This window comes from Sander lucioperca, chromosome 3 (assembly GCF_008315115.2).
Source record: "Sander lucioperca isolate FBNREF2018 chromosome 3, SLUC_FBN_1.2, whole genome shotgun sequence".
Taxonomy (NCBI): Eukaryota; Metazoa; Chordata; class Actinopteri; order Perciformes; family Percidae; genus Sander; species Sander lucioperca.
The window spans coordinates 31,311,266-31,333,518 of record NC_050175.1 but is presented as its reverse complement, the minus strand read 5'-3'; the positions used below and the strand labels follow the sequence as shown (position 1 = coordinate 31,333,518).

The following is a 22,253-nucleotide window of genomic DNA, read 5'->3' as shown; positions in this document are numbered from 1 at the left end:
TCATAGGTTTTTAGAGTGGAAGCCGCTAGACCTTTCCTCATGTACATCCTAGATGATTCTAGATATTGTTGCAAGGGGTTTAGAGTTAATGCAGCGCTAGCTCCTGAAGAGAGGAAAGCTCTACCGGGACGGGGCTGGCTGACGGGCAGAGGCTTTGAAAGGTCTGAAAGTGAAAATGAGACCGCGCATCAGCCACATTGTTAAAATGCCCGGGGACATGAGGAGAAATTGGGAGGCCAGTGGCCTGCGAACCACTGGTCCTGAAAAAATCCCCCAAAACTCGCGGAAGGGGCAGCGTCGGTGAAAAACCGCAGAGAGTCAGAAGAATGCACCAACTCTTCATAAAAGAAAGAAACCCCATTCCAATGCTTCAGAAGATGAGAACAAAAACGCAAATCAGAGCGGTACCCGTCATCGAGGGACACGTGATTGTGAAATTGAGAGACGGAGGATGCGGTGTCCAGCAACCGGGAAATAAACGAGCGCCCCTGCGGGATTACGCGCATGGCGAAATTGAGATGCCCGAGGAGGGAGAGCAACTGACGTTTAGAGATGGAGACGACGGAAGAATGGGACGCAGCGATGCTGCAGATGCGCATCAATTTATCGAGTGGGAGAGACGCTTTCATGCCTACAGAATCTAAAGTAATGCAGAGAAACTCCAGGCAGGTGGCGGGACCGATAGTTTTCGCCTCGGACAGGGGGACGCCGAGGGACCCAAAACAGCGCCGCAGTTTGCCCAGGGACGCACCGGAGCCATCGTGGGGGGGTCTACGAGAAGAAAATCGTCCAGCAAGTGAAGCACCGAGGGCACCCTCACACTGTTAAGCAGGATCCAGCACAGGGGCTCGGAAACGTGGTTCAAAATGCATGGGCTGCTACGGCAGCTGATGGTTAAACGCACCCCGAAATATGGATGGGCACTACTTTAAATACGTCGGTGATGTCCGCCTTGGAGAGCCAAGCGCCAACCCCCGCCAGCTTGATCAATCTAATGGCGTTATCCACGGTGGCATAATGCAGAGAAAAAGGGATGGGCAGAATAAGACCATTGATGCTCACGACAGGCCCGTTGTGCGGCGCTGATAAATCAAAGATTAGGCGTTTCTTCCCAGAATACTTCCAAAATAGCCACGGCGATGGGACTGAGGCGAAACGCGGCGAACGGAGACGAGCTAAAAGGTCTGATGACGTACCCGTTATCGACCTCCGATGCCAGCAGCCGAGAAACGGTAGCGGGGTCGGAGACTGCAGAAAGTAGATTCCTAGCAATGAACGAGACGGAAGGAACATCGAGCACGCCCACTCTAAAACCCTGAGAAAGCCCGGAGAGCAGGTGATCCACAAACACAGTCAGGATGAAAAGCCAATTCATTTGCAAAATTACGAAGATTTAATGGAGTGGATGGATGAACAGTTATAATGTCTTTGATTCGGGCCGAGGCTTCCGCCGGGCAGCCCGAGGCGGGCCCGCCCGCCGGGGGCAGACCGAACGGGGGTGTGCAAGCGCTGCAGCCATGGAGAAAAATACAATTGGGAAAAGAACAGACACCTTCATTAAAGTTATTGCAAATAGGAGGATTGTAATTCGGAGAAACCTGACGTCCGCGGGCGGGGAACCACGGCGAGGGGGCTGAGAGGCGGCACCGGGGCACGGGCAAAACGCCGCCATGGGGCAAAGGGAGGCCATATGGTCCGGAGCGCCGCAGGTGGAGCATGAAATGACCTGCGCGCCACCCACGAGCATCACGAGGAGCTTGAGATCCACCACGGACCAGTCCACCACGGACCAGTCCACCCGGACGTTGGACCGTGGGAGATGCAACGCAGCCTTGCTGGAGAACGCCTTGTGGTATTTTAAGAAAACATTCTTTCCATACTTCAGATTCAGATCCCCAATTAGCGCTAAGTAGGAGTCCAGTTCTGGCCTCCTACCCGGGTACACAGAGCAAATAACGTCCAGGGATTGAAGAGAAGCGAGGATTAGACCCGTGACAGATGACCCACTTGGCGTGGCCGCAGCAGCCGCCAGGCTGAAAGAACCCACACCGCGTCTCTTCGGCGGGGCACGGGGAGGGGCAACCGCCTTCGCAGACCGCTTCTGACCGCGAGCCGCCGCGGGAGCAGGAGGTGGGGGAACCGGCGAGATGCACCCAACCTGGGTAGCCAGCTCGTGGAGCTCCGGAGAAGGTAAGCCCGAAGCCGCCACGATGCCTCGATCCTGAAACTGCAGGATGATCCTTTCCGACGCCACGCCGGCCGGACAGGGACCGGGCAGAGTGGCCAGGTGAGAACTCCTGCGGACGCCATCCAAAGAAGCTGGATTTGCCGCCGGCGACGAGTAGAGATCAGGACCTGGGTCCGATGCGGGATCAGACTCGAAATCCGACATAGCAAGACAGCAGAGCACGGTACAAAACAGCAAAGGAACGAGCGCCATACAGCCGTCCGACTGACAACATGAACGCCTTCCTGAAATGACAGCTGATAGCACAGGGAGAGAAGCAGCTTTTAAAACAGTGTTGTGACGCTGTGATTGGCCTATGGAATCTTTGGCTGTTCCTGATTGGTTTATCAGAAGGTGAACGCCTCCAGTGCTGATTTGCTTTAGGAGAGACTGATTATTTGTTAGGTCTTCGTGAAAGAATTTGTGCTGAGCTACATTACAACATCTGGCAACACATAACTCACACACAAACACACACTTAACATCTTCTGTGGGATGAAATAGTGATCATTACTAATGTTCTTGTGTGTCTGATAGGTGTAGCAAATGTGGAGGACACGTACTAGACAGTATATGTGGTGAATCATTAATATTCACAATGAATACTGGATAGATTCTTCAACCAGTGAAGTGCTACTAATACCCCAGACAGAGACGCTTTGATCAGAATGTCTTTCTATCTTCAAATGCTGTAAAACCACACAGATACGTTGCAGTAGAGACTGTCACTTTCTTCTCCACAGCAACATCTTACAAATCTTTCAGTAATACATTAGTGCCTTTAAATTCTGCAGTGGGTGTTGAGCTCTGATCCTCATGTTCGTTAATATGAAAAGAGCATTTTTATGTTTTATAGTTTTACGATAATTGGACACTTTCTTGTATCACACATTTTTGCATTGAGAAGGGAGACCCTCAATCACTTTTAGAATTTACTTGTGTGAGGTTTATCATTAATATTCTGTCCTTAGCCCTTTCTTAGGGCGTTTTCACACATGAAAGTCCGAACCAAGGTCCGGACCAAGGTTCATGTTTTTGTTACATTGTATACATTTGATCCGGTAAGTTTCGGTTTCACATATGATTTTGCTAGCGGACTAAAGTACTTTCCATGACATACCTTCGGCGTGTCGTCACCACGTACGTGTGTTGCGTCTCCCTTTGATTGGTGAATAGACGGGCGTGCGTCTGACGTTGGCGTGTTGTCATTTTGGCATTTTTTGGCGGGTAGTCTTTTCCAGATGAATGAAAATTAATGAAGAAATGAATGAGCAAGTCCCGATTGCGTTATTATGGTATTACCAGCAGCAACAACGCCAGCAACAACTGCAAGTGCAGCACCAACTACAAGCGCAGTACTTGCGAGAAATGTACGTTCTCGTAGTGCAAAAAGTATATCGACGCCGACAGAAAAGGAGGCGAAGACTGCAAGCAATCGTGCGAGACTTGGCAACTTCGTTTCTGGAGAGACCAGTGAGGTAAGTGTTACCATTACAATGACTGATACGGAAAGAGGGCAGGAAAAGATGATAATGAATGATTGTGATAATATGACTTTACATGGGTAATCCAAAACAGTAAAGAGTTGAAAAATAACTAATATAGGCCTATTGTTGAGTTTAGGCCTTAAAGCAATGGAAAGCCATAGGGACAGGCTATGTCTTTTATCCACCCTTTCCCTTATTGTATGACAATCATCAACTACTTACCAATTAAAATGTAATGAACATAACCACCCTATAAACAGGTTGTAAGTCTACACCATGTCATATTAGGCTATTAGACACAGTGAATAAAATAGGCATTTGCCTGCTTGTTGTATTAACACAGCCTTCTTGCATATGAATTTTATTTAGATGCTATTTTTTAATTATTACATAGGGCCTAATAATGTCTGACTATAATGGTGTTTGTTATCTTTTACAGGAATATCTGGGCCCAACCACGATGTCATGCTTGGTGGCAGCATGTATGTGACAACTGGACAGAAAGAGATTGGTTGCTCAATTTTAGAATGAGAAGAACCACCTTCCATATTCTCTGTGACAGTCTTCGTCCAAAGCTGACTCGACAGGATACAACATACCGCCAGGCAGTGCCTGTGGAGCTGCGCGTGGCTATATGCTTGTGGAGGCTGGCGGCCAATCTTGAGCTCCGATCTCTCTCTCACCTCTTTGGTGTGGGATTGTCGAGTGCTTGTATGTTCACCCTAGAAGTTGTTGCTGCCATCAACGACACCCTAAAGCCAGAATACCTACACACACCTTCAGCTGCAGAATTTGAAGAAATAGTCAAAGGATTCAACGACAGATGGGGGTTCCCACAGTGTGCTGGAGCTGTGGATGGCACTCATGTTTGCATTCGGGCACCACCTCACAACCCAGCTGACTACTACAACCGCAAAGGCTTCTACTCCGTAATCCTGCAAGGTGTTGTGGACAATAGCATGAAGTTTTGGGATGTCAACATTGGCTGGCCTGGGAGGGTTCATGATGCCCGTGTATTCGCAAACTCCTCTCTTTACGAACGAGGGCAGAATGGAACACTCATGCCAAGGTGGCGAGAAACCATTCAGGATGTGGATGTACCCCTTATGATACTAGGAGATGCCGCGTATCCATTGCTACCATGGCTAATGAAGGCATATCCTGAAGGCAGAGGGATAACACCAGAACAAACCGCTTTCAACTACCGCTTAAGTCAAACCAGAATGACTGTGGAGAGAGCTTTTGGACGCTTGAAAGGAAGATGGAGGTGTCTATTAAAAAGATGCGATGTTCATGTCACTTTAATCAGTGACATTATCTTTGCCTGCTGTATCCTTCACAATTTCTGTGAAAGCCACAATGAAGAGTACCTTGGCAATGAAGACAATAATGATGCAAGACCGAGACCAGACCCTGAAGACCCAGTCATTGGTGGTGGGACAAATATTAGGGATGCATTGTGTGCTCATTTTTTAACTCTGTAGGTAAAACAGAGAGATTGCTTGGATTAAAAGTTCAGTAATCACATGTAAATGTTGTTGATTTAAAAGGAGATGACACACCGTTCAAACATTTGTTAACATAACATTTATTGACACTGGTCAAATATTTTGTCATTTTGTATGAAAAAAAACAAGGACATGTATTTAAAGAATACACTTTTCTTTCAAAACATTAGCACCAAACATGTCAGACTCTGAAAAAACACAAAAGGCTGACAATAACATTTCACTTTTTTTCTAAACTTTAGCACCAAACATGAAAAATGCAAGTCTGACAGAAATTAACAATGAGAATATGGCTCATAAACTTTCTTCATAACTGTTATTTTTCAGCATCTCACTAACAGACTTAAAATATAACTTAACATCAAATACAACATAAAACAATTAAAGTGCTGGGTAATAATAAAATTTACAACTGAAAAAATCGCTGGTTTTCGTTGCTTGGTTCACCACTATCATTTTGATACAGGGTGTATGGGGCCTGAACAAAGGGGTTTGTAGGTTGGGCCTGGGTAGCTGGGTGTGGAGACCGCCGTGCAGCCCAGTCACTGGGAGCTGGAGGAGGTGAATGAGGTTGATGATGTGGATGCATAGGACTCCAGGATGCTGCATTGTGTGGAGCTTGGCTTTGGTGGTTTCCTTGCATGAATGTCTGCATTACATTCATAAACATCGTGTTTGTGGCTGCCTGCTGCTCCATCAGCATCCTGAAGCGCCTCTCCTCTGTCTCCTGCATCTTTAGCATCCACCTTTCCAGAGTGGCATCCTCTTTCTCCTGCCTACGGTCTTCTGCTTGGTTGAAGTTTTCTTGAAACTCTTGTACATCTCCATTCCAGTATCTTTGGCCCTCCTCTTTCTCCTACTGCAAGGAGTTTTTTTGCCTGGCTCATTTCCATCTATATTGGTGATAACAGGGTTTTCTCCTGCAAAATGAATTAGAACATATTTAGAATTTAGAACAGAATTAGAAATGTATGCATAAGATTGATAGCCAATAGCTTACTATTGCCACTAATCTACAATATAATACGAGATATCATTATGATTAATAGAAAGCTCATTCGTTGTTTTGAACGTTTCATATTGTAGCCTACCAAAATTTATATTGTGTTTAGTGTAGGCTATAGTGTTTAGGCTAGTCAATTTTGTTGAAATAATGAATATGTCGACTGTCACATCTACTACTCACCACTTTCCGAAGTGTTTTCAGTCCCACTGGACGCAGTTTCATTTGAGGATGTGGAAGACTCCAGCACCTTAATTGGTGAGCTTGTTGGACGAGTACCAAGAATAGTATCCATCTCGTCGTAGAAAGCAAAAGTGTCCTTTGCATTTGTTGACGCACCGCTTTTTCTGATGGCGTCGCGTACCTTTATGTACTGTTGCCGCAGTTTCTTCACCTTTAGCTGACATTGCTCTGCCGTTCGCTCATACCCTCTCTCTTTCATCCGCTCAGAAAACAATTTGTACATGTCGGCATTTTTGTGAGTGTTTTCTAATTGACTTTTTATGTTTTCGTCTGACCAAATTGAAATTAAAAATCTAATCTCCTCCTCTCCCCACGTACTTCCACGACTCATTTTTTCTTGTGGTTGTAGCGGGGTTCTTCTTCTTCATTGGTACGTAGTTGCCTAACTTCCTGAAATTGGTCCGAAAGTCCGAACCATCCAAAAAGTGTGTTCATACTGCAAACGGACCGGACCATGGTTCAGTTTGGTCCGGACCGAGACCACCTCTTTTGAGCGGACCAAAATTTGGTCTTTTGATCCGGACCGTGGTCCGAGGCACCTTTCACACATGTAATTTTGGTTTGGATCAAACTGAAAAGTCCGAAAGTCCGGACCAAATGAGGTATGTGTGAAAACGCCCTTAGTCACCATATCTTGGATTAACAGCTATGTTACCAATAGCCAGACGGTGATAATTTGAAAAATCAACAAATTAATCAGCTCAAGAGGGATGCGCGGGTGGTGCGTGGGAGCTGTTGTCTATCGGCGAGGCCTTCACTGTACATTTGGCTGGACAAGAAAATCCCCATGGCAGCACACTGGAGAAGGGCATGATGGAGCAGATGGCTACCCCTTTACTCTCTTTACTTGTGCTTGCCAGACAGACAATGCTACAGGTGTGACAAGATGTCCAAATTGGATTAAGGCCCAGTCCTAGGTGTGTGCCCCCCCACCCCCACCCACCCACACACACACACACACACACACACACACACACACATACACACCTCCTTTACTTGCTCCTAAATCTCTCTCTCCAGTTCTCTCCCACTTCAACCTCTTTCTCTTTCCCATCCTCCCTCATTTTGTGTTCACTTCCTTCCTTTCAATTCCTTTTTTCCTTTTGCTTACTTCAAACCAAAGATCAACTGTCAACAATCACAGGCCAGGTGAGAGGAAATCAACTGCAGCCAAGGAAAAACTGACATATATGTTAGCTTGAGGGGCCTGTCCAGGTGGCTGCTTCAATAGGTAACATACAGTTGTTGACAGGAAGCCTGGCAAATAAAGAGGAGATAATGTGACTGTGATGCTTTTCCAAGCTGCTCAAAAGCAAGGGTGTTGTCACGCTACAACACTATAGGGGTAAAAAAAAGGTTTGGGCATTTATTTGAATAGGACAGCTTACACATGAAAGGGGAGGGAGAGTGGGAGTGACATGCAGCAAAGACCGCAGGTCAGAGTCAAACCCACAGCCACTGCGTCAAGGAGTAAACCTCTGTATATGGGAACGCGCTCTACCAGGTGAGCTATCCAGATGCCCAAGGGGTAAATTGTTTAATGGATAAATGCATTTTTCCACTCTCAGCATTTCCTGTCAAAACTGCAATGCCAGTAAAATGTCTCAGTTATTAGTGTTAACCCTGGTTAATAGTAATAATAGTAATAATATGTTCATCACCAAGTGTGGGATAACTAAAGAAGCCAGTATTATGTGGCTCTAGGGTGTTTTCAGCTAAATATCATCATCATGCTAATACGCTAACACTGAAAATGTTGACATGTTAGCATGTAATGTTAACCGCATTGGACAAAGTGCAAATTTGATAATGGTGCTAGGTGAAAGCACAGTAGATAACAAAGTTAGTTAAATTCATCCTGTGGGGAACACAAAATGTCTGTACCAGATTACATGACAATGGGGGGGATTAGGATTGGAAACCAGTGATAGGCTAATGTGATATGACACTTGGACCTCTTAATAACCCAAAACTGGTTGCAGTATAGGCACACAGGGTGTGACGAGCATTTGTTATATTTTCTCAAGTATCATTTTGTATATTACAGCACAGCATACAGGAGCAGTCAGACTCAAGAGTAAAGGAAATGTAACTCAATTGCAGTGACATCTTAAAGCCTTTCAGGCTATATTGTGTGCAGAACACTGTCCCATAAAATATCTTGGGGCCCATTTTCATGCGGGTGCAAATCAACTGCAGTGACCTTGCACTGGGAAAGTATCAATTTCATTGGCTGAAAGCTGATTTTTCTTGAGCCGGCACCCACTTGGTGATTTTATGATACTGCTCACACTAACAGAAGCAAAGGATAGCCTTGCTTTTTAGGGGAATGAATGCAGCTGGTTTGATGTCCATGATTGATGCCACCCCACGCCCACTCATAGTTAATTTTACTGAAAACATACTCACCAAACGTGTTGCTCACACTTAAATAAGCTTGCAATATGACCTTTTTACCATTGCCAGCACTTGTGATTTCACTGGCAAAAATAGGCCCCTTAGGTGAACAGGTTTTACAGTCATAATAGATAACAGTTTGGAGTCACATTCACACAAGGAATGCTCTACACTTATTCCTGACATATTTTAGTCAAACCGCATGTATCAAAAGGACTACCTACTACACAGAATTCTGAATGTATCTGAGTGAATGAGTGAGTGAGTGAGTGAGTGAGTGAGTGAGTGAGTGAGAGAAGTGACTGAGCAGAACAGAAAGAAAAGGGTCAAGAGAAGCCTGGAGTAGGGATCCAAAATGGTTGTATATCCACTCTTCATTTGGGATCCTCAGGGAAATTGAAAAATGTATTAAATTGTATTTGTTTATGGTATTAACATGACTGAGGCAATGGTGCAAAACAGTTCTCTGTATATTGCTTTATTAGGTGAAAATAAATATTCGTTTACACACATTTGGCCACTAATTACCTTTTTGTCTCCAGACAGCTAAGTCTGAAATATCACCATGATCATTATTAAACACAGCAGGTGTTGGACAACTGCTAGACCTTGAGATGGAACTGACTAGTAGAGGCACATAAAACCCCAGCACACTGAGTGGCACTTCAAATGGCAACTACAGCTAACAAGGCTGAACAATATAACAGTAGTTGGTCCTTAATGGAGCCCAGAGCCTAAGCAGTGATTTATGTTTAAACATAAGTAGCTATGGTTGTGCACTTAAAAGGGTTTCCTGGTCTCTGTCAATAGTTTAGCTTTTAGCCTCAGTAAAGCAACACATTTCAAAAACTGACAGTATTTATTTGTATTAAATATACCTGTTACATTCATGTAAGAGTATGGATTTGATGGTTTGCACCTGCTTAATCAACACTTTATATCATTTTGGTCGAAGTTCAGTTGTAGCGGTCAAGAATATACCTGCTGAAAATGCATTAGCCATATTTACAGAGGGAAATTTGTTTTTTATTACTTTTAATGATTTGAAAAATGTTTATTTTCTCTGAGGTTCCTTTAGTTTTTTTTATCATTTTTTCCTGTATTTTAGCATTTTGGAAGGCACTACTGTCTTTGTCACTGCTAACTCCACTGCTGATCTAGGCAGGGAGTAGAGAGACATGTTCCACCTCCTCCTACCACAGGGTGTTACCAACCACTTCTTTTGACCTGCCTGCTAATACATACAGTAGGAGGTCACTCTATCACCCTCCCTCCTGCATGCAAGCATCTCAATGGCTTCCCCCCAAAGACAGTGACAACTGTGGTTGTTTAGAACAAAGCTAGGATGAGTTTGCACCCCATGCCATCGTTGCACACCAGGGGGGATTACTTTCAAGTCAGCCCATCGCTTGTGAGAAAGAAACGCTTTCTTTGAGGATTTTGGTGCCTTCAGTGGCTCTATTGGTTTATCGATCTCCCTGAGCAGACTATGGGACATTGAATGCCCCTAACTGGGTGGCATGATTTCATTAAAAGGGGACCTTCTCTTTGGAAAAATGCCACATTCACCCAGAGGGTAACTCCTGATCCGTCCACATGTTTGCTCACTGACAAGGCATTGAGGGCACCTACTTTGATTCTGCATGTCTGTGGCTTAAATGGGGACAGAAACAAGGACCTCAACAACCATTTCAAGTCCCAGGATAGCACCTGCTTGCCTCAGGCAAGGTTCAGCCATTGAAAGTTGAGTTTTAAAACAATAGTAACTAGATGATGATAATTCACTGTTTGGTTGTCTGTGCTCTGGCATTGGTAGATGACATCTACAGCCATCTATCAGTGCCAGAAGGAAGTACAATATCACCCATACCAAACCATTCTCTGGCATCTCATTGTTCCTCTTAAACCACTAAGAGAATACTTTGAGTTAGCGTAAAGCTTTTAAGCCTAGGGTTCCCTGATGGCTTTGACCCTAGTGGTCCAAATGAATAGCTGCAATGATCAGTTTCAGGTGCTGTATTAAGCTGTCTAGATCCAGCTTGAGGCCAAACTGGTCCACATCTGCTCTGCAATAGATCCATGAAATCATGTACATCACTTTTAAATAGGATCTCTAAGACACCCCAATTTTGTGGACTGTAAAAAATGTAATGGGTTTGTTTTTACTGTTTGCTTGTTTAAAGTTCTATATTATGAAATGTCGTCCACGTGCTGTGGAGAAAGCAGTTTTTAAGAACCCATTGTTTGTTTGTCTGCCAAGACAAACTATTTGCTAACATTATGAAGCATAATGAGTGGGATTGTTCCTGCAATTTAGTTTAGGGAAAAACGTTTGAAAAAAAGTATGCTTCGCAGAGGCTGCTGCCAGGCACCTGTAAATATTTAAAAAGACTAGGTAGCTCCGAACAGCAAGACCTTAAACTGATACATCTCGCACATCAATGCAAAGTGGAGGAACCACTTGTGGTGTGAGGCAATTTGTAAGCATCCTAACACAAACCAATTTATTCACCAAACCATTTGAATCTTAAAAAGATGCTTCAGAAAACCATTACATAAGTGAAGAGCAAGCTGTTATGTGGCTGGCGTATGGCTGTATTGATTAAAATTTAAGCTTATCTGTTCCATCAGATGGACGAGATGCAGGTGAAATGCATCCAATGTAGACAGGAACAAACAGCCCCAAAGAACATCTTTTATGCATTGCATGCAGACGGGCAAGACATTTAGTAAAAGATGTTAAGCCCGTTTATGTGTATATATGTTTAATTTTAGAACTATGAGACAACAGTAATTTTGTCACTCAGACAGCATTGTAACAGATTGCAGTAATCCAATGACGAGTAAAATGACAATACATCTACTGTAAATTTGTATCAATTAGAGAGTTAGAAAAAGAAACTCCAGAAGCCAAGTTGTTTAGTTATGCGTTTTGATTTGAGAGCAAATACATATATCAATACCGATTGAGCAACACACAGTTAAAGTGGTCAGATGAGGAGAACATCAAAAACTTAAATTTCTATATATAATATATATCTACTATAAAATGCCTTTTCCCTACAGTCGTCCAGTTATTTTATTTTATTTTATTGTAAGATGTTTTTTTAGATTGTCTTTTTGAAAAAGCAAATATTGTAGCAAAACCCTTATCCTGTCTTGTTTTGGTATTTGTTTGGTTCAAGCTGTTTATGCTGTTTGGTTGCTTGTAAATTAAAGCCACTTTAATTCACAAGAACCTTGTTTACTGAAAAGAGTTTTGGCAACCTGTCAACGCACCAGGTCAGATCTTTTTGCATTTCGAGAGTGGGCAAAGTATAAACAAATTAGATTCAAATCCAAGCAAGATGGGCTTGGTTTTTTTCCCATAATCGATCATCTCTTGTCTTCATACCAGATACAATGATAAAAAAGAAACAATATCCTGAACGGGAAAGAAGACTTATATTTACTGTATAACGCAAAGACACAAAGGCAATAGAGCAATATGGAAATATAGTTAAGGACTTGCAATTTACTATCATAGTTTTTATTAAGCATAGATGTAATAATGGAAAAATTAAAGACAGTAAAATGAAAACTGCGTATAAGACAATGTTGTCACATTAACACAGCCATGTTGTTTATAGCATAGCAGGCAAAAATAAAATAAAGGCAATATGTATATTTTAATCAAAACTGAGTGGGATGATTGAGGTTCATTTAACTGTATGAATTTATGTTTCACGGTTCACTTGGAAGAAGCCAGATATGGATTGTACTGTGGTCCTGATGCAGTTATTATGTAACACACACCTTTCATTGAATGGTATTCTCACCTGCTCAAGGGAACTGAAATAAAGCCTTTAACAGTGCTGAGTTTGGCTTAGCTGCTTCACACACACATATAATGTACTTATACTAATACTTTGGACTTAAAGGGGTGATAGAATGCAAAACTGATTTTACCTTGTCATAGTTGAATAATGACAGTTTGGTGGGTAAATAGGACATACATAGAACCTCAAAATCCCATTGATACCTCTTTACTCTGCAAATCTCACAATTTGAAACTGCTGCTGAAAACGGGCAAATCTCAACAAAGCTGAAAGTTGACGTCAACTCCTCAACTCCAACCTTATTTGGCTCTAGTCTCTACCTTTGTTACGCCCCAACATTTACATAGGCTACACCACTGATCTGAGATCAGGTAGTCTTCTGAATAGGTCGCGCAGATCTCAGAAATTGTATACATTGTTTGTCTGCTATTGCATCACTAAATTCACTTCTGAGACTTTTTTATGCGAGAAATCAACTATGTAGAGGTCAAATATGGGCCGTTTTACAAAAATTGATGGCTAATTGCAAATTTTGTCAGACTGTGTGTCGGAATTCTGCCGTGCTGATGGGGTTGCTGCCTTGCCGCCTGGCCTGTCCTCCTTCACAGACCCCGGCCCGCTGTGCGCTAGATGGAGCTCCGTCACCGGCCGGGCCGGCAGCCTGCAGTGCTCCATACCCGCGCAAAGCTCCCCTCTTCCTGCTAAATGGCCGGTGTGTGTGAGTGAGAGCGCGGTTAGCGAGCTTGTTACGCCCGCAATCTCTTACCACAGGTTCCAGGTAATCTTATAATGGATATGTGTGTTGAGTTATTTAAACAAACGATTGGGGAAATAAACGCCTCTTGTCTGCAAGTGAGCTGGATGGAGCTCTATGAATGAGAGCTAGCTAGCCTCCTCCTAACAAGACCTCTGAAATTCACAAAAATGCATTAAATTGAAATCGGACAAAGTGTTAGCTAAGCTTTGTAAGACCTTAGAGTTGCTGTGATATACATGCCGTGAAGAAATTCAAAGTGTAAATATACTAGAGTTAGTATAGTATAGATCTTGAATGGGACACATAGCCTAGCTAGCAGCTCCTCCTAACGAGACCCCTCAAATTCACAAAAATGCTTTAAATTGAAATCGGACAAAAGTGTTAGCTTTGAAAGACTTTAGGGTAGCTGTGATATACATGCCGTGACGAAATTCAAACTGTAAATATACGATAGTTGTGCCGGCAGCTGGCAGCCGGTCAGAAGCTCCGCAGAGCCCAGAGCCCTGGTAGTCCAGTAACCCAGAAACGGTGTCTTTGTCCTGGGTATGGAGCCCAGCAGGCTGCCGCTTTCTCGTCAGACTGCGTGGAGCTCCTGAAGTCCGACACGTCTTACCAAATTTGCAATAGGCCATCAATTTTCGTAAAACGGCCCATATTTGAGCTTTAGTTGATTTCTCGCATAAAAAAGTCTCAGAAGTGAGAAACGTTGCAGTGTCTGAAATATGAGACCTGCTGTCTCGTCTCCAATGTATGTGTATGTGGTTCCCTCAACATTCATGAGCATACCATATTTGGAAGAAAAGCTCTTGTTCCAAATAGAGCCATATTCACAGGGTAGTTAAGGGCCCGTAGGATAGCACTCGGGCCATTTTGGGCCATTTTCAGCCAAACCAATGTTACATACCCTAATTAGGACACCTTAGGAACAGTGTGAAATACCCTATATACTCATTATATCACCCCTTTAAGACTGCAGCATTTAGACAGGATGTGAATCTTTGAGGACAAAACTGTCTACAACTTCCCCAGAGGCTGGGAACTATTGGTGCTTTAAACATGTTCATTAAAAAAGTTATATCTAAATATTATTGGTAGACAACTTATTGATTACAAAGTTAGGAATGTAGTGGTCTCTTGGTGTGACACCAATTAGTATCTAAGACTAGATTCTGACTAAAGTAAGAACAGACACTCTCACAATGTAAAATAAATCAAATTAAACCATAGATGATCTATCTATGTGTGTTTATCCTTTCTGGTAGGAAGGGACTGATAAAAATATTCCATGTTTGCTATAATTTGTTGTAAAAATTGAAACCTATGTCGAACTCTGTGTGCACAAGGCACCATCAAAAGCTGCATTTCCTCACCTCCAATTACAACAAATGAGAATTGTGCATAGCTGCGACACAGGAAGTAATGGGGCAAACTCTCAACTGAACACCTTGTTGCTGACTGTAAGAAGATAGCAGTGATGGTGTACAGATATGTGGGTCCTGACTTTAAATCAAAGGTTATACTATTTAATGAGGAGCACAAGGCTCTGCTAGAGAGAACTGCAACACCTTGGATCCAGAATTCACTGCGACACAGCATGTTAAAAGGTTGAGGCAAGCATGGAGCAAAGTGCAGCAATACTGTAACTACATCTGAGACCTTTATCTCATTATCTACCTGTATCTCTCCCCTGTTGAGTATCAAATGCACTACTCAATTACATCTAAGTTTGTAAACCCATACATTGATCTCCTGTCCTGCATACATTGCCTCAAACACTCTGATATCCCTGTCCCTGATGAACAAATATTACCTTTACTTCATTATGAGCTGCTGGAGCCTTCCATGGGAAAAAGGCCCTATTGTAGCATGCCCTACTAAAAGGTAACAAACAATTATTTTTTTTTTTTTTTTGCAAATGGACAAAATAACTCCCACAATTACGGGACCTAGTGAAAATGAAGAAATATACCAATGTTTTGTCTTGTCTTTTCTTTAGAAACGTCACACAGTGTGATTTCTAGATTTATTTCTCGCAGCTCTTCACTTCCATTTGGGCAGATTGGATGCAATGGTTCCACTGAGCAAACAGCAGATAGTGTTTGACATTTATTCAGGGGCATTGCAGTGTGAAGGTTATCGGTGGAATTTTTTAGGCTTGTGCCATATCTGATGTCTTTCTCTTTAGTAAGCCTTGCATTGGAGTTGAAAGGCATGTTCCTTCTTGTAGTTAGATATCAGCTTCTTTCTGTTTCACTGGACTGGCAAATGGCTGTAAGGCTGCAGATAATATATGTCACCAAGTGACATTACAGTTATGTCATGATTTACATTTACAAGTGTCAGCTTGGTTAGCTGTGGGTTAACATTATCTTTCTTTCTGTAAATGAGTAAAACCATCACAGCTGAGATCATTCACAATGCATTTATTTCCTGATTGTAGCATTGTTGTTGATATTTTGATTGAATGGAACATTTAAACCTGATCTTTTTGGCCACTTGTGGAGAAGCATGAACAAGTTGAGAACATAACATTGATATATCATCAATTTTTAAGTGGATATGGCAAACATGTTAACAGTTGCTTATTACACATCGAGTAGTTACGGAGCAACATTTTCATTCATTTGGAGTCTAATGTTCATGCTCCTTTAGCTCTGTTTTTTTGGTCTCTACGTTATGGTGGCCGATAGGGGCAAACGCACTGCAACTTACTCATGCAAATTAAGAAAACATCTCCATAAATTTGACAACACATGCGCAGCATTTAGCAAACACAACCAAATACACAAACACTGCAAATACAGAAACGATCCAAAAAGAAAAGCACACAAACTCCGAAAACAGAAACAGTGCAAAAAGAAAAACACACAATCCCTGAAAATAAATGCAACAAAAAGATTACACAACGGAGGTTCTCCAGGCCTCTAGGGGGAGCGCTAAGTGGAACAGCTTGATTTTCGACCCCACGTGGAGAGAGCGATCTGCCTTTTTATTATCACAAGTTTACAGACACGTCTCTGCTAATGGATTGAATATCACCTGTGACCTGAGTCAATGTGGGTGTGGGTGAAAAGGACAAAATATTTTATCAGATGTGCTTTTCGTTTATACGGAGACGGCTTTTTTGGGGCTTAAAAACGCAAAAAAGTGAAACCAGCCTCCAGAGTGGAAATCTTAAAAACGCTCCACCGTCGCGTTCCCGTCTAAAGGGTAAAAGCGCAAAAGTCTGAAGACAGCGATGTGGAGAGAGACGAGAAAAAGGCGTCCAGGTAGTCTGTTGTTACGGAGTAGGCTACAGAAATTATAGGCTCCTGTTATCTAAAAGATTTTCAATGTAATGGCTCAATATTTCAATGATTTCGACAATGTGGATAAGGCTGTTATAGTTCAATGACCATATGTAGGCTATTCATTTGAGCCAGCTGCCACAGTAGGCTACATCGCAGAGGAGGGTCTGCTTCAGCCTCCTCTGCCCGCTGCTTCTTGCTCTCAAGCAGCAGCTGAAGGGCTGCGAGGCTCAGGATATTGGTAGTGCTCCCGTGGGTGCTGTGCTGTGGCTTATCACAGTCGACTGTGTTGGTCATCATCAGACAAACATGCAACTCCACCTCCTCGTCTGTCCATACAAAATTGTCAGCTTTTGTTGTTCGCTTCGACATGTTTTGGTTTCGCGCTACTAAGGAGAGAAGTAGAAGGAAGGTTCTACACAGGCGCGCGGAGTTGGTGGTGTTGTGTGGCAGTGCCAACTAGCCGCCTGGCGTGCATACTACATCAAATTCCACACACTTTTGCGTCACCATATGCACGTACATTTCCCCCCCAAAACTCTCGTGTAAATGCGGAATAAAAAGTGAGAACGCAATGCCACTTTTGCGTTTTCTCTTCAGATCGTTTCCGTCTAAACATAGCCAGTGTTGGTCATCTTACTTTAAAAAAGTAATTAGTTACAGTTACAAATTACTTCTCCCAAAAAGTAATTGAGTTAGTAACTCAGTTACCACATTGTAAAAGCAATTAGTTACTCAGCAAAGTAACTGTGACATTATTTTTTATGTTCTATAACGCTATTACATTCTATAACATCTTGTGCAACAAGTGTCGTGTTAGCATGTGTTGATGTGAGGTGCTTCATAAGATTCGAGTTGCTTGAGGCAGACGTGGATGAAGTCTTTTTTCCTGGGCATAGCGTGCATGTTACATAAACATTCTTGCCTTTAATTTCAATGAGCGAGAAGTAGTACCGGTACTTCCAGTTCGAGAACGCTACATTTGAATTTCCCTGGCTCGTTGCCATTGTCGCTGTCTTGTGTTTAGTGGTAGTCAGAGCGTCCAGTGAGACAGCGTGAGCAGGGCATCCGCCCATCCAGCCAATCATCATCGCATTTGCAACGGTGTCATCATCCCCACCCCTGCTCTCTCCAGGCAGCTGATGTGTAGCCAAAGCCTGACACCTTGCGCTTCATTCAACCAAATTGTAGTAACGCTCCACTTTAGATTCTCAGTAACGATAACGGCATTCCAACGATGGGTTACTGAAAAAATAACGCCGTTAGTAACGCCATTATACTCAAACGCTGTTACTCCCAACACTGAACATAGACCAAGATCTCAAAGCAGTTGCACACCATTTCACAACGGTTCTGAGACTGAAGTGCCCGTCTCTCTCTCTCTCTCTCTCTCTCTCTCTCTCTCTCTCTCTCTCTCTCAGTAGGGTCAAAAAACAAGCTGTTCCACTTAGCGCTCCCCCTAGAGGCCTGAAGAACTTCCGTTGTGTAATCTGGATGCAGCAGGGGTTTTTTTTGTTGCATTTGTTTTCGGGGATTGTGTTCTTTTCTTTTTGCATCGTTTCTGTATTTGCAGCGCGTTTCTGTATTTGGTTGTGTTGTATTTTGCAGCGTATTTACTAAATGCTGCGCATGTGCTGTCAAATTAATGAAGATGTTTTGTCTATTTGCGTGTGTTTCATTAAGTTGCAGTGCGTTTGCCCCTGTCGGCCACCGTACTACATTGCTCCTGAGGGAAATATCTGGCTCTTTAGCTGCTAAGCTGCTAAATGCTGTTTACCAGATAGTTGCTAACTTTGGTATTTGAAGCTGAGCATGTATTGTACAGTGGCTTTTTCAATTAAAACAGCTGCCTGCTGCTGCCAAAAACTATGAGAGCAGTGAGAGTGTACCAGAACAGTGAAGTTGCAGCCGGACCAAGGTTATTATAGTTTTGCATTTTTCATTAGTTTTTATTTTTATTTCATTTTTAATTTTTGTTTTCAAATTCAGTTTAGTTTTAGTTAGTTTTTAAAGCGGGTTTGCTAGTTTAGTTTAGTTTTTATTTTTTGAAAATGTTTAGTTTTAGTTTAGTTTTTATTAGTTTTAGTGTTAGTCTTTTTTGTAATATGGGTTATTTGTCAGGGGCAAGATTCAAAAAGGTCAGAAAAAGTATTGTGTAATAATAACTCAACAAAAACATCATACCATTTGATAAATATGTATTCACAATGTATTCAACAATAACAACAGAACATAAAATGTACATATGATGAGCACAAATATGTAAATAGTCTACACAAGACGCCTCAGTAAGTGCAAAATGTGTATGTGACGTGTGCCAGGAAAAAACCTAAATAGCCAACAGACTAAAGAAGAAATACATGAACAGGTGTTTTTAACTTTGGTTCGAGTAAAGTGGCGAACTTTTTGAAATCAATCGACTCACACAGTTGTGTAGACATCCCAGTATCAATCCACATATTAACCCACGCTTCCTCCCGCTTTTGGTGTTCCTGCGTATGTACTAATCAGCAGCTATCAGGTCGCCGGTGAAAGCCTTCCTATAGTGTTCTCTGTCCTGCTGTTGTCTCTGTCATGCTGCCTGGCCCTGTATCCATACATCCATGCCCGTAACGTTACCGGGGATAGCTTCTGTTTCGGGGAAAGGGGGCTTTACATTCTCCTTTACCTTGTTAAGGTAAGCTAGGTTAGCCTCCTTGTGCACGCTTCTCAAATGTACTTTCAAATTTGTGGGATTTTTCCCTTTAATAAATTGTCCACATATTTTACCACCTTCCACTGAAAGGCACTTGCTTTTATCTGACATAGTCATAAGACTCTGCCGCTTTCTTCCAACTTTCCGCCATGATGCCAGGCGAGGGGCATGGACTATGTTGTGTTCAATTTGACATGGAATATCGGAATTTCTGGGTTCCCAGTCGGAAACTATACATGTCTTTGGCATAGACTGTATAAAACAGGTCTATTGTCGGAAATGTCAACTCTGAAAGATATAACCTTATTTGTTATATTTTATTTTAGTTAGTTTTGTAAACAGACATTACAGTTTTAGTTAGTTTTTTGTAATGCCTCGTTTTTATTTTTATTTCAGTTAACGACAATGTTTTATCCCACCTAGTTTTCGTTATTTCGTTCGTTTTCGTTAACGATTCTAACCTTGAGCCAGACAGCTAAACAATGAGCTGAAACTCACTATAAAGCTCTTTTAAGATGAGGGGAGCTGTATATTCAGGTGATAGTTCTCTGTAGGTTCATCACTGTAAGTGACACCTTTCATATTATACAGTTTACACATTGTGATAGCTTTAAGTCGCATGGCACAGCCTTCTTGATATAGAAATATAATCTTTCTTGGTTGTATTTAATGTTAGATGCATACAAAATACAACTAGCATTATTTCGAAATATGTTTAATTATAGGATCATTTTTATCAGTAGATAAAAGTGCCAATCATCAAGGAAAAAATCCTTTTCTGTGCCAGCATCATGTAAAAACCCTGATTTTATTGTATACTGCTTTGTCCAAACATTGTAGTTTGGGCAGTACACCAGGATTATCGCTTGTGGAAGTGGATATCTTCATAACGAACATCCGTCACTGATGGCAGAATAATTAGGCCCAGATTATTTTGGGACAGGCTGTGATGAATACACGTGCAGCAGTAATAATAGAAGATTAATTCATTAAAACAGTAACAGGACATTTGGATGTTTGAAGTGTGTCTTTAAATCAATATCTAGCTGTATTAGTTATCCATACCTTATGCTATGCATGATTAAGTGTAGTGAGGTGAGCATTGGCTCACAAAATAACATGAAAGTGAACAACAATTTAATTAACATGAAAGATAGTATATTAATCAACTTTCAAAACGTGATGGGAAATGCTCACGGTTTTGTTAGGGATTGGATTCTTCATCAAAAAAACAAACATTAAATGGTAAATGATGTGTTAATTAATTTTAATATATGGAAAAAGGAATGCCAGCCCACATATCTGATGTCAATTTAAAAGGCAACATGGAGTTATCTGCCTCTCTGTTTGTGGGCCTCTCCTTTCTATTTTGTGGTTCATGCTGTCTTGACCCTGAAATACAAACCCCATATTTATATGCACAAGTAGTCACATGAACACAAACATTACAGAGAAACCCCACATCAAGTTTTCTTGAAGGTGTTTGATGAGCACAGCTGCACATCAGCCCTGCACAAAGGCTTTCATCAGTAATGAATGCAACACAGCAGTAGATCCAGGTCTCCTGCCACTCCCTCACATCTTTACACTGTCTTTTGTCCCTCCTCTGCACACCACCGACTCCTACATCCTAACCTCCAACTGAACGAGAAAATTATAAAGATTATTATGCTGATGTTCTTCTTTTTTTTTGGTCTTCTGCTCAATCATCTTTGTGTCCATGCTTGGTGACCTCCACCCACGATCAGTCCCTGACTTAATGCCACTGAATTGTCAAGCTTTTGAGAACATCTGCTGACAATTTTTTAAATCTTTTCTGATTCAGAGACAAAAAATGAATGGTCATTGAATGGCACTAGAGCACGGATCGGGCCGCATTTTTCTGTCAGAGCCCGGCCAGTGTCCAACAGAGCAGTAACCGAACCTGGCCCGAGCCCGACAGGCATTAAGATATTTATGTCCGAGCCCGACCCGATCCCGACACAGTTAAAATCTCTTTTTTTTCTCATACTAATGACACATACGTTTGTTTGTGTGGAAAGCCCGCTTTTATTAAGCAACTGTAGGAAGGCATTCGGAAATGTCAACAGATGAGCGCATCAGCACACACGGGGCAACAAGCGCACGTTAACACAGGCGCACACCTACATAATAAGCTTTTTTAAATTTAAAATCGCGCTGATGTCGGGTACCAACAGGCTCGGTTCGGGTATCCATCCTCTAAATAGCACACAGAATTTCACAATAACTGGTACATGAATGCAGTAAGCGCAAGTATATTTTTATAGGTATAGCCAGAAATGCCATGTGATGAAGACCCAAAGTCTGACAAACGAGCCCTCTAAAGTGGTCTAAGCTTCACAGTCAGCTACAATCTGATTGGACATGCTTTGACTTTGAAAATCGAGAATGGTAATGGAATGAATGGAGCTCATACAGCAGGTATCACTGTCAGTCTGACAAGCATTAGTTAAACTTTTTAATTTTAGGTTGAACTATAATTGAAACAGTATAGAGTAATGCTGCACTATTTGCACCACATTATTAGCAGGGGAGCTAAATCCACCCAGTGTTATGTCATGCTCATTAACCCATGATAATAGTATAAAACCACCACTTCCTATACGGACATGGCAATTAACTCACTCATTGGATCAAACTCATTAGTGGTTAGACCAAAAAGACTATGGTGTCAAACAAAACACACACATGAAGTAAACATTCTCAGCTTAGAGTTAAATAGAGCAATGCTTTAGTGTGTGCATGCATTACATCTAAAGGAATTAAAAACTGTCACATTTTGCAAGATCTGGTTCATCACCTGTCATCTC

At 42.2% G+C, this 22,253-nt stretch overlaps 1 long non-coding RNA gene across 1 annotated transcript; it reads left to right on the top strand.

Moving 5' to 3' along the window:
- Window positions 1–3,442: 3,442 nt before the first annotated feature.
- Window positions 3,443–7,950, top strand: LOC118494735. Its single transcript, XR_004896906.1, has 3 exons — window positions 3,443–3,454; window positions 4,194–4,196; window positions 7,825–7,950. It is a non-coding gene; the product is annotated as an uncharacterized LOC118494735 (long non-coding RNA).
- The last annotated feature ends 14,303 nt before the right edge of the window (window positions 7,951–22,253 follow it).